Source organism: Cebus imitator, unplaced genomic scaffold, assembly GCF_001604975.1.
Source record: "Cebus imitator isolate Cc_AM_T3 unplaced genomic scaffold, Cebus_imitator-1.0 Scaffold335, whole genome shotgun sequence".
NCBI classification, from domain to species: Eukaryota; Metazoa; Chordata; class Mammalia; order Primates; family Cebidae; genus Cebus; species Cebus imitator.
Genome location: NW_016107650.1, coordinates 636,472 through 649,440, shown reverse-complemented (window position 1 = coordinate 649,440; position 12,969 = coordinate 636,472). Strand labels below are relative to the sequence as shown.

Below are 12,969 nucleotides of genomic sequence, written 5' to 3'. Positions count from 1 at the left end.
AAAAAAAAAGTGAAACTCTTTTTTTTTTTACATAAAGTGTTGTAGTTTTTGCAAAAGACTAAATCATTCAGCCAGACTTGGCCAAATCTGCAATTTACACAGTGGGACACACTGTAACAATTGGCCCAAATACCCCTAAGGGAAAAGCCAGACTCACGGATTCAGAAATTAGAAAAATGCCTCCGGCTTGCCTTCCCAGTTCCACCCACTGTGCACATCAGGGAACCCACAGGAAATGATTCCCCTTTCAGTTTCTCTGTTGTAATAGTCAAGGGAATGCAATCCCAATATCAGGGAAAAAAATTAGCATGCCAGTGGAGCGCAAAGGCTGCTGGATCATCAGAGTGCCTCCTCTCAAATTCCAAACACAAACCCACATGCCCGAAATGCTACACTGAGCCAAGTGGTTCTGTGCCTGCCTCGAAGTTTTGCTCTGCTGGGTGTCTTCTTATTTATATCTTTGAGTCCTGGACCAGCTTAACGGCTGATGCTTCTGCCCTCCTGGGTCCAATGTCAAATCTGCCAGGAGAGCCTCATCAACAGGCAGAGCGAGCCTCAGTGAGCCAGGGGAAGCCAGACATCAGAGAAGTGTGCATCTGAGAAATCAGCCTGCCCTGTCATGAGGTTCTGAAACACCAGCTCACTGAAAAGAACATTAAAGGTTTCCAACAGCAGGGCTGAATGGGTGTCAGCACAAATAAGAGAGTCCAAGTCCTTCCGGCTTCCCTTCCTGGCCAGAATGGGAGAGTCTTAGCTATAATGGCATTCACAGACCTCTGCCCAGCAGAGAGCCTTCCAGTAACAGCACTCAAGAAGCCTGTGACCATGGTACCCAGTGTCCATCTTGGCAGAAAAAGGACAAGCTGTGATCCCAATAATAAATACACAACCACCACAGAATACACTGTACACAGAATGATGATACTTCATATTTAGCTTCCAACACTGAGCTAAATAATAGGTATTCTTGGCCACAATGACCATATAATAAAATTGTTATAGCAAGATATTTCTACAGTGCAATGCCTTTGTTCAGACGATAGCTGTTCTCATCTTTGAATCCTCCTTGAGTCATATTACGTAAACGCATAAACGCCAAGTCCACCTGTTTTGCAGTGCATTTCCAGGCATTATTTCTCAGAAATGTGTGGTACACATTTCCACTGTTTGCTACTTAGTACCCACTTCAGCAATACATCACTTCTTTATAATAAAATGGCTCTATGTCCCCTAACTTCTTTCATGGAGTATGGGAATTCACCAAATTATTTTCCACCCTTAGAGGCATTGCTCGACCTGGGTGAAGGAAGATCATAATGACCACTTTATATATACCTTATGCTTTATAAGTACTGCAGTGTTTAATAGGAAACATCTTAATTTTCTAATTTTGACTCTTCTTTATCTATAGCATGTTCTCTAACCCCATCCCCCAAAACAATAAAAAACTCTATATATGCATCACATTAAAGTAACACTTCTCCTTCCTGTATATTCCCACTTCTTTTCTACTGTGTAACATGGCCAGAAACAAATGTTTAAGACAATTACAATGCTTCACCCAGAAATGAAATTTAGCTGTTACTCTGTGAAAAAAATATTACAGTCAACAAAACACTGTCTGCTAGTGCTTTTAAGACCACAATCAAGACACAAGACAAACTGTGCTCACAATTTTGCTCAGAAATGGTTGGCCCATGCATTAGATAAGTTTTTTCTTAATCAGTATTAATTTTTCTTACCCAAAAAAAGTTATTTCAAAATGCGTGTGAGGCACTTCTGTGGTACTCCTTACATGGACAAAACTAGCAAGAAAGAAAAGTCAGCCCAAACTGTCAGGCTAAATGCTTACAACCAGCTCAGTTGTAACTGAAAAGGTTCACCCTTCACTGACACAATATCTTAAAATGTATGACTTCAAACTCTTAGACAATCACACCTAGAAAACTGAAACAATCATAAATATGAAATCAAAAGTAATGTACCTGCCATAATGCATTGTTACTGATTAAAGTTGAAATAGTTATGCCAACTTCATTGACCATCTACTTGTTGAAAGGCACTTTTAACTTAAGAAAGTAGTTCAAGCTTCTTCTTTCATTAGCCTCAGAACTGTAGGTTGCTTACACTGAGCAGCTTATCCCTATTCATGATGGAGGAAACTGCAGCTTATCAAGGCTTATTAAAATTAAAGAATTTGAATCATGACTCCATAAATATCTATGTTTTTTTGTTTCTTTTCTTTTCGAGACAGAATCGCACTCTGTCCCCTAGGCTGGAGTGCAGTGGTACAATCTTGGCTCACTGCAACCTCTGCATCCCAGGTTCAAACGATTCTCATGCCTCAGCCTTCTGAATAGTTGAGATTATAAGCACGCACCAACACACTCGGCTAATTTTTTTGTATTTTTAGTAGAGATGGGGTTTCGCCATGTTGGCCAGGCTGGTCTCAAACTCCTGGTCTCAAGTGATCCACCTGCCTCAGCCTCCCAAAGTGCTGGGATTACAGGCATGAGCACCTATGTACTTTTAGACTGTTTTGAATTTTTGTGGTATAAATTAATGAATCTGAAATTTCAAGCGCTTTCCAAATTGTAGCAAGAAAACAGAATCTGACAACAACCATCTATGTAGGAAATTCCAGTTATCTAATTAAGTTTATTTTAGAGGTGAGCCCTTCTGAGAAAAACTCATTCAAATCACGGAATTTCCTCACCTTTATAGAGTGCCACCCACCCACACACACACACACACAATATCACTTCTCCGGAGCTTCAGAACAGTCTCCATCTCACCCTAATAGTCAACTCCACTAAAAGTAGTCATTCTGAAGTTAAGACCCATACCCACCTGCAAGGTAAGAGCTGGATGTAAAGAAAAGGCTTCAGTTTAGGGGACCCTGAAGAGGATTCTGTTTTTCCCACCATCATTCATTAAAGACTGCACAAAGAGCCTTCATCTGAAAGGTCTGCTGCACAGACCACAGACTGCCAGGGTGCCTGCCTGCTAAACACAAATTAATGACTAATTCATGAATTCAAGAAAATACCACACAAGACTCTAGCAGCGAAAAGCTCAATTAACTCAAAATTAAACAGTAGCCAACACCTGCGGCGTAGCTCCCCATGATAAGAACTTGGCTGCTAGACGGCATGAAGAACTAAGAGCACTAACATATGGGCCATTTGGAAGGGAGAAGTGCCAGGAAACACAACCGTGTACATCTTTCCATGGGGGACCCTGTACTGAATTCAGAAAATATTTTCAGCTAGTTACTTGGTGAGGTTTACACCCTAACCACCTAGAATCCTTGCTGCTTCCTGACATTCCCTCCCTTTTAAACCAAATCTCTGGTTTTTCAAACCCACCTCTATTTAAGCATTCAACTAATGAAATAATGAGGACTGTAAAAGAACTTGAGCAAACTCATTGAACGGCTGACACAGAAGGAGGAAAGTCCGGCCAAAGGAACCTCTTTCTCCTACTATAAGCTTGGGGCATTTGTGAGAGGAGTTTTAAGTAGTAGGGCAAGCAGTGAATGAACAAGTATATGAAGACATGGCTTGCCCCACACTGCCATAAAAGACAGTCAGCAGACAAGAAGGAAAGGTTCTAGAGATCTATGGCACAGCAATGTGAATATACTTTACTGAACTACACACTTTAAAATGGTTAAGGTGACAAATTTCATGTGGTTTTTTGGATTTTTTTTACCAGAATAATTTTTTTTTAATTAAAGATATTTAGCAGAAACAGCTCTCATACATTTATTCTGAGAGGTTTGGGGGTTTGTTTTACAGACAGGGTCTTGCTGTCACACAGGCTAGTTTAAAGTGCTGTGATCATAGCTCACTATAGGCTTAAACTGCTGGGTTCAAGGGATCCTCCTCCCACCTCAGCCTCCAGAGCAGCTGGGACCTCAGGTGCGCGCCACCACACACAATTAACTTTTTTTTTTTTTCCTTTTGTAGAGACAGACTCTCCCTATGTTTCCCTCAACCTCGCAAAGTGCTGGGATTACAGACATGAGCCACCTTGCCAGTCCTTACTCTGGGAGGTTTGGAGGCACTTAGTTATTTGTAAACTGGATTGAAAATAAAGGTAATCAAGAGGAAAACAGTATTCCTGGTGTCTTACTCAAGACACAGAGGAAAAAATAAGGGCTATCAACCCACTGAGAGTTCCTTCTTGGCTCATTCATGTGGTTATACTATCAGAAGCATCTAGTATATTTATGTTGACTCTAAAGTCCTATGTAGGAAACCAAAGAGCTTCGGGATCCCAGAGGTTACATCTTTTTATTTTACTGATGGCCTTGCCTTGGGACTGTAGCACTGAAGAGCTGCCCAGGAAGACGATATTTGGTTTTAGGTGTACATACCTCAGGATATTTGGACAAGAGTGTCCGTCTGTAGACTCATCAGCTTGATTAGGACATCTATGAAAGTGAGGGAGTGCCCATCCAGGTGACTCCAAGGCCAGCAGACTGGGTCCATAAGCAGAATCTTCGGGAGTCAAATTTCACTCATGGTAAGGGAGAACCGCTGAACGGCGATAGATCTGCAGCGAAATTAGACTCCCTCCCTAGGCAGAGGATTATGTCACCAAAAAGGTTGGAGAAGTCTTCCATGAGGTCAGGCTGGGCTTCATTCATTCCCAACTCAAGTTTCTGCAGTCTATTAGCTCAGGAATGTGTTTGGCTACAAGTAAAAGAAAGCTCAAGCTTCTTTTATCTTTTCACTTCTCCACCCTCAGCATGCTAACTTTTATCTTCCTGTTTGCTCCCTTTTGGTCACAAGATGCATGGATATTCTACCTCCAAGTTCAAGCTCATGTTGAAAGCAGAAGAAGCTGAAAACCTCAAGAGGGAATACTGTCTCCTGAAAGCGTAGTTTTCCTAGAAAGCCACAGCAGGCCAAGCATGGTGGCTCACTCCTGTAATCCCAGCACTTAGGGAGGCCAAGGAGGGAGAATCACTTGAGGCCAGGAGTTCAAGACCTTCTTGGGCAGTAGGAAGATCTTGTCTCTACAAATAAAAAAATTAAATGAGTAAAGTGTACACAACTGTAGTCCCAGCTACTCAGAAGCTGAGGCAGGAGGATCACTTGAGTCCAGGAACTGGAGGCTGCAGTCAGCTATAATCATATCACTGCAACTAGCCTCAGTGACAGAGCAAAATATTATCCCAGAAAAAAAAAAAAAAAAAAAAGAAGAATGCCAAAGCAGACCCTTCCACTTATATTTAATAGGCCAGAACATGTGATATTACCACTTCTAGTCCAGAGTTTCTCAGCCTGGGCGCTACTGACATTTGGAACCAGACAATATTTTTATCTGTGGATTATCTATTTTTATCTGCGCATTATCAGCATCCCTGGCCACTAGCCCCTGGATGCCAGTGGCACCCCATTCGTAGTTGTGAAAATAAAAAATGTCTGTCTCCAGACACTGCCAAATATCCCCTGCAGTGCAAAACTGCTTCTAATGAAGAAACACTCTTAGGTTAGTCACTCCAGAAGCTAAAATGAAAAGAGTAGTGAATGGCAGGGTCAGCCAATCAACAGTGTCAGTAGCAAATTCTCTATGCTGGTTTCTTAAATTTTTCTTAATTAATGAGCTTACTCACTACCATGCTAAGTATGTTGAAGAATGTAAGAGAAATGTACAAAGTGTTCTCATCTTACAAATACTAGCAGTAAAATTTGGAAAATCAAGAATGATGTACAAGAAACAATCAGAAAAAGGACACTATAAAAGACTGGCTAAGCCATAGAGACAAGCAAGACACCCTTCAGATGGCTCAGATCAATGGGAATAAGAGCACATGGGTGTAGCTCAGAGTACTTAATGAAAATGTCACTTCAGAGATAGAACTTGTGTTTGAAGACTAGAAATATTTAGACACATGGCAAGAGAGCAGGAAAACAATATAAACAAAGATCAGAAAATAAGCACACTTAAAACCTCAAGATCTACTCTCTGATAGACCTGGATTCTAATCTGAGACTTTGGGACAGCATTTAACCTGTCTGCACTTCAGTTTCATCATCTGAATAATAAAGATAATAACATCTATCTCTTAGGATTGTTGAGAGACTCAAAAGAGAGCAATTATAAAAGCATCTGGCATACAATAAGCAATCAGTTGTTAGCTTCTATTATTACACTTATATATATTATTTAACACAATCATAATTCAGGAAGAGGGGTCATCTGTCAGGAATCAGAGAATTCCTGCTAGGGAATAGCTGTCGTATCCTGAGCAGGACAGCCAGAACCTATAGTTGGTGGCAGCCAGAACCTACAGCTGGTGGGTAAAGCCAGGCTTGTGATGGCCACAAGATACCAGGTGAGATCTAGGCAGGGTGGCAGGAGAAGCCACATAGAAGCACCATCTATTCCTACAAGAGGTAGTGGCAGGACGGATGGACAGACTGGAACTTGTGGATGAAATCAAGTGAGCTTCATGAAATCAAGTGAGCTACTGGCCAGTGGCGAGGGCCAGGTTAGTAATAAGACCATAGTTATTAAGTGATTTTAGCTCACAAAGCATTCTTACATACACTAACGGATTGATTTGGATATAACAAGACTATCCATAGGTAAGAGAGAGCTACTCTAGCAAGACAGTCTTTTTAATTACTAAGTCACTGCCAAGCAAAGCGGCAAGAAGTAGGAAATACAAGACTTGCCTTCTATTAGCACAAGAGACATGGTGAAGCAGAGAATGATTCATGTAGTGTCTTTCACAGACACAGAGAAAATAAATAAGCTTCAAAAAACACTTACCGATCTGTGCACTCTTACATGTGAGCAGGCCACCAGTGGGCCTTCTGAGTCCCAAGTTCCCAGCTTCCAGGTCCCAACTATTTTATGATCAAGAGACGAAGATAAAGGCCATTCAAAACTATCTTCCGGGTATCCTATTTCTCCTGTCAAGATTTCTCTAGCAGTTAATTTGCACAGATGCTCCCCTGAGTTATATACATCAGTCATACACTAAGTTTAATAAGTTCCACAAGCACATAATAAAAGCTTGAAGACACATAATAAAAGTTTATCTCAAAAAAAAAAAAAAAAAAAAAAGTACCCCACAGTGCCGGAAAACCACAAAGAGAAAGAGCAAGATGACCAGGCTGATGTCCCCATGGCATGGTTTCAGTGACTGCCCCCATCCTCATTTGTCCAGTTCCTGTTATCTGGAGTCATTTATGTTGTCACCTATAGAGGAATACTTTTTTTTTTTTTTTTAACTATATCCAATACATGTTTTCAACTTCTGTGAAAATTCAAGGTGCCAATTATTTTCTTAAACATTTAGTCCTTGCTGGCTTTTGATAAATATTGAACATTGTCAACAAAAAGAGACTGATATAATAAAAACCTATGCCATGAAACTAGTGAATAAAAAAAAAAGAATCCATTTATTATAAATGGTTCCTGATAGACCCAGGATCACATCACAGAAGCAAAAAGGAGCCATTTCCCGATTTCAGGGGCAGACTTACTCCTAGCACACAGAAGAGCTGAATAAGATTATTTTATTTTCATAGCATCAGGAATAATAATCATAACACTGGGCATTTTACATTTATTTTCCTTAATCATCACGCAATAGGGTGGATCATCATTGTCCATTACTTACAGAGGAGGACAACAAGGCTCAGAGCGGTTAAAATAATCAACCCAAGGTCAAGTGGCTGAGCTGGAATTCAAAGGAGCAACTGTTTAACTCCAAGTCTCGTGTTCTGAACCACTGAGCAGCACTGCCACACCCTGAATACAACTAAAGAAGTAAAAAGGCAACCTCGCATCCGTTTAAAGGCACCAAAAGCCCTGAGGTGAGCAGTTCAGTACACACTTTATTAAAGGCAAGAGGTGTCAAGACAATTTGCCATTTGCAGTCTCTCCACTTTTGTTCTTTGTACTTTGCTTTACCAAGGTCTAGACAACAGGCTGCTCACCCTTTCTCACCATCAAATACCACAGAATCTAGAGCAGCTCTGTCCCATAGAAACAGAATGTGTGCTGTGTACAAATGTTTAAATTTTCTTGTAGCTACATTTTTTAAAAAGACGAAAGCGCCTTTAGTAATATTTAATATTTAACCTCTTATATCCAAAACATTATCCTTGAAGCATGTAATCAACATAAAAAAATATTAATGAGACATTTTACATCCTTTCACAGTAGGTCTTTGAAATCTGGTGTGTATTTTAGACTCACAGCACATCTCAGCTCACTGCAACCTCCGTCTCCCAGGTTCACCCAGTTCTCCTGCCTCAGCCTCCCAAGTTGCTGGCATTACAGGCATGTGCCACCACACCTGGCTGATTTTTGTATTTTTACTAGAGACAGAGTTTCACCATGTTGGTCAGGCTGGTGTCAAACTCCTAACCTCAGGTGATCCACATACCTCGGCCTCCCAAAGTGATGCAATTACAGGCACGAGCCACTGTGCCCGGCCAGACTCACAGCACATCTCAATGTAGACTAGCATATTTCAGTTGCTTGGTGGCCATTTGTGATGAGCAGCTACCATCCAGGGCCGCACAGATCTAGACCCTTAAGAGTTACATACACAAACAACACCCCCTTAGGAATCTGTTCCATGTTTCTATAATGACCCAAAGAGGGAGCGCTCCACTCTCACTTCTACGCTTACACACTTCTGGGATGAAATTTCAGGAATACCATCTCACGAATGCCTGAAATTCCACCATGGTAGCTTCCACTCAATTGTTTAAATATAGTGTGCTTTGAGTTGTGTTTAAACAAAAATGCCCCAAAAGGGGGAATACTCTAAGCTAATCTAATACCTGCCTATCACAGGTATTAGATTACCTTAGCTTACATGAAGGGAACTGACAGCACATCCAGCGGGAGCCAGTAGGGGCACAGATGACAAAAATTAGATGGCTGAGCTTTGGCAACCCTCACCTCACAGGCTATTACAAGTCCATGTTCCACATTTCTTCTCTCCTCAAGAACTTTAAAGGAGTTATTTCAATAACTCCTATAAGAATAACTGTTATCAAGAAACATAAACAGGAAACTCCTGGGGCTCCTCTGATTTTCAACCGAATAACGTGAGGCAAACGCTGCTAACTCAAATGCCCACAGGAACCCAGGTGGGTCCTAAAAATGAGAATAAAGGACCAGATGAGGCTGTGCCCATCTGAGGAGGCAGCCCTGACCCTAGCCCAGGAGCCCATGCCTGGTGAGATGGTGGCCCTAGTGCTGCAGGTCATCTCATTTCCCAAAACAAGTCACAAATCTGGATTCTCAAGCTTATCACTTGATTTTTACCCTTAGTAACTCCCAATACTTTAGATACCCACATACAGGTAAACAGGAAGTGACTACAAAGCAAATGCAGCCCTACGCACCAGTCAGCAAACTCTAGTGTTTCAGGGACACAAGCAAGAATACTAAGAGTGGGCTGAGGCTGGAGGGGGGTTAAAACTGCATCCTCTTTCGGCTATCATCTTTGCTGCCCAAAGACGACAAAACCATGCCCGCCCAGCTCTCTCTGAGACTGAGAGGAACAGGGAAAGCCCAGACAAGGCGAGGTGGCTGTCTGTCACTGTGCTGATCCTCTGAGGCACAGTGAGAAGTCTGGTTTCCATGAGGGCAGTATCGGAAGGGTGGGATCCTTGCCCATGGTGAAGGTCCCCCTCACGGCCACGTGATCATCCCTGCTGGTGAACACAGACCTCAGGCTGCAGGAACTAACAATCTTTTAAAGAGAAACCAAAAACACAAATTTTTCTAGAAAACCTTTTAGTCACTAAATTTTGGCAAATTCAAATCATATTTCCAACACTCTATGAGTCCCACAGGGTCACCCATCTCTAGCCCCTAGATCAGAATGCCTCCCAGCCCCAACAGTCTACCTGCCTTAAACCTGTACAGCAGGTCCTTGAATAATATCATTTCATTTGGTTAATGACACTGATGAGAAAAAAAATCAATTCCTGACTGGGACCACTCTCTGGTGTGAAATTTGCATGTTTTTCCCACGTTTGAGTGAGGTTTTCCAGGTTTCTAGTTTCCTTGTACATTGCAAAGCCATGCACATAGAGTTCACTGGCATGCCTTACTGCCCGAGTCTGACTGAGACAGAATGTGCGTGCATGCGTGTGTGTGTGTGTGTGCGCACGCGCACACCCTGCAGTGGGTTCCTGTGCAGAGTTGGTTCCCTTCTTGTACCCTGCCTGCCAGGAGAGGCTCCAGCCACACTCAACCCTGAACTAAAACAAGCAGATGGAAAAATGAAGGAAGGAAGGAAGGAAGGAATACAAATTATTGTCAAATTGAGATTCACCACGTAGACAATAATCACACAAATACACAACAATAAAGATGAGGTGCAAAACCACACAGCAAGCTCAACATACTTGTTTTTAAAACGCATGATGGTAGGGGAGACTGTTTACCATTTTAATTTTGCAAACATTAACTCAGTTTAACCCGTCACTAAGATGACTGCTATCACTCACTAACTCACCAAAAATTGAGTAATTATCTTGTTTTCATTGCTCTTTCTTAACTGTAGCTAAAACTCACATTTATTTCTATGTTTAAGATTAGAAGTGCTTTTAATGGCCAGGCACAGTGACTTACGCCTGTAATTCCAGCACTTTGGGAGCCCAAGGTGGGCAGATCACAAGAGGCCAGGAGCTTGAAACTAGCCTGTCCAACATGGTGAAACCCATCTCTACCAAAAATACAAAATTAGCCAGGTGTGGTGGCACATGCCTGTAATCCCAGCTACTCGGCAGACTGAGGCAGGAGAACTGACTGAATTCAGGAAGCAGAGGTTGGAGTGGGCCAAGATCACACCATTGCACCAGCCTAGAGCGAAACTCCATCTCAAAAAAAAAAAAAAAAAGTGCTATGTTTATATAGAAGTTTGATGATCTTTTTTAACTAGGAATCTGCAGTAGAGGCTGGACACGGTGGCTCACGCCTGTAATCCCAGCACTTTGTGAGGCCAAGGCAGGCAGATCACAAGGTCAAGAGTTCGAGACCAGCCTGACCAATATGGTGAAACCCAGTCTCTAATAAAAATACAAAAATTAGCCAGGCATGGTGGCACGCACCTGTGGTCCCAGATACTCGGGAGACTGAGACAGGAGAACTGCTTGAACCTGGGAGGTGGAAGTTGCAGTAAGCTGAGACTGTGCCACTGCACTCCAGCCTGGGTGACAAGGCAAGACTCCATCTCAAAAAAAAAATAAAAGAAATCTGCAGTAGAAACTTAACTATTGTTTATATCAATGAACCTGTGGTCAAACTGGTTTCCTTACATGATGTTTCGCTTAAAGTCACAGTTTCCACGACCCCATTGATGACGTTTAGCGAGGACTTACTGTACACTCTCATGACTTCACCACAGCATTAACTTAACCCCCTTTCTCTATCCACGTAAGTTTGAAAGTGGTGCTACTGATTGTAAGACTAAAACACAAATTAATGACTAAAACATGATATCCTGGATAAGAACCTGAAATGGAAAAAGGACATTAGTGGAAAAACTGGTAAAAATTCACATAAAGTCTGTAGTATAGTTAACAATACTGTACCACTGTTGATTTCTCAGTTTTAATCAATTAACTACCGTTAAATAAGATGTTAACATTAGGGAAAGCTGGGTAAAGGGTACATGGGAACTTTCTAAACTACCGCTGCTATTCTTTCATAGATCTGAAAGAATTTCTACGTAAAATGACTTTTGAAAAACTCAGAGAACCATACCCCACTCAAAAATGTTAATTTCATAGTATAATTTTTTAAAATAAAATGTTTTTAAAAACTTCCTAGGAAATAGAAATATGAATTGCTCTGAAACTTCTTTCACTCTGGTTAACTATGAGACTAAGGGAGCCCAGAAAAGACTAAGAGAAAGCCCTGAGTACACCAGCATGAGTTCCGTCCTTCCCTCTGCAGTTACACGCATAGCCAGTGGGGATGGGATCACTGGGCTGTTAGTAAAATATCACACGGCTACATTTAGGTAGTTGTGATTAACTTGACTTTGAGAAATTGCCACTCAATTGCTTTTTGCCTTGTAATATAAATTAGCTTACATTTAGAGGACTGGAGACATTATTTCCCAAACAAGAGAGGCAGAGCTGAAGTAATCAATACAAAAGCTGTGGCACAGCAGACAGATTTCTGTGCCTCCTAGAGAGGAGATTACTGACATCAATAATGTGCAGTCTCCTCCAATCACCCACATTTGACACAGCACGTGAGGTCACACCATCCTTACATCATCACATTTCCAACCAGCCCCCTTAAATCTTGTTTTTCTAATAAGGCACGATATATTTAAATAAATGAGTTGACATATTTTGAAATGCATGCAGAGAGAACTCTACCATGAATGGGGATCACTTAAAGCAGCATGAAAAGCTGTAGGAACTCTTCTCTATTTGCATTCTGTCATGCCTAATATTATGCTTTTAAATTAATTTGACATGTAAAATAAATATACTTTAAGAGGAAACATGAAGTAAAATAATTAGCTTTATTGGTACTTTGTGGTAAGCAGATTTACAGTGACTTTAAGCCAAAACGTGCCTAGAGCAAGAAACAGTTATTTTTCTGTTAAACAAATACTTGTGACGCCGTACCACGACACAAACTGTGTCCTAGTCCGGGGATAAGCAATGGGCAAAACAGAGGTCCCTGGCCTCGTGGAACTAACACTCCAGTACGAGAGAAAAGAGGCAAGGAATAAGGTAAATAAAACATATACTCGATTAGGTTACGTTCAATACTAAGGAGCAGTACATTAGGCACGGGAGAGAGAAAGTGTCGGGAGAGGTGTGGAAAGTTCACATTGGTGACCAGGGAAGTCCTCACTGAAAATCTGAAGAAAGACCTGCAGGAAGTGAGGCAGCGGATAAGCGATCATGAAGACATGCATAAAGGGCAGGAAGCGAAAGGGAATTCCAGGCA

General features: G+C 41.6%; 1 protein-coding gene across 11 annotated transcripts in view; it reads right to left on the bottom strand.

Annotated features, from left to right (window-relative positions):
• CARMIL1 (capping protein regulator and myosin 1 linker 1) overlaps window positions 1-12,969 on the bottom strand; it is a 351,508-nt gene that overhangs the window by 266,190 nt on the left and 72,349 nt on the right. Inside the window, exon 1 of one of the 11 annotated variants that reach the window (XM_037730174.1) lies at window positions 2,851-3,022. The exons of the other annotated variants lie outside the window; for them this stretch is intronic. The gene's annotated coding sequence lies outside the window, so the exon portion shown is untranslated. Of the gene's footprint in view, window positions 1-2,850; window positions 3,023-12,969 lie in introns of those variants that run through there. 11 annotated transcript variants of the gene reach the window in all.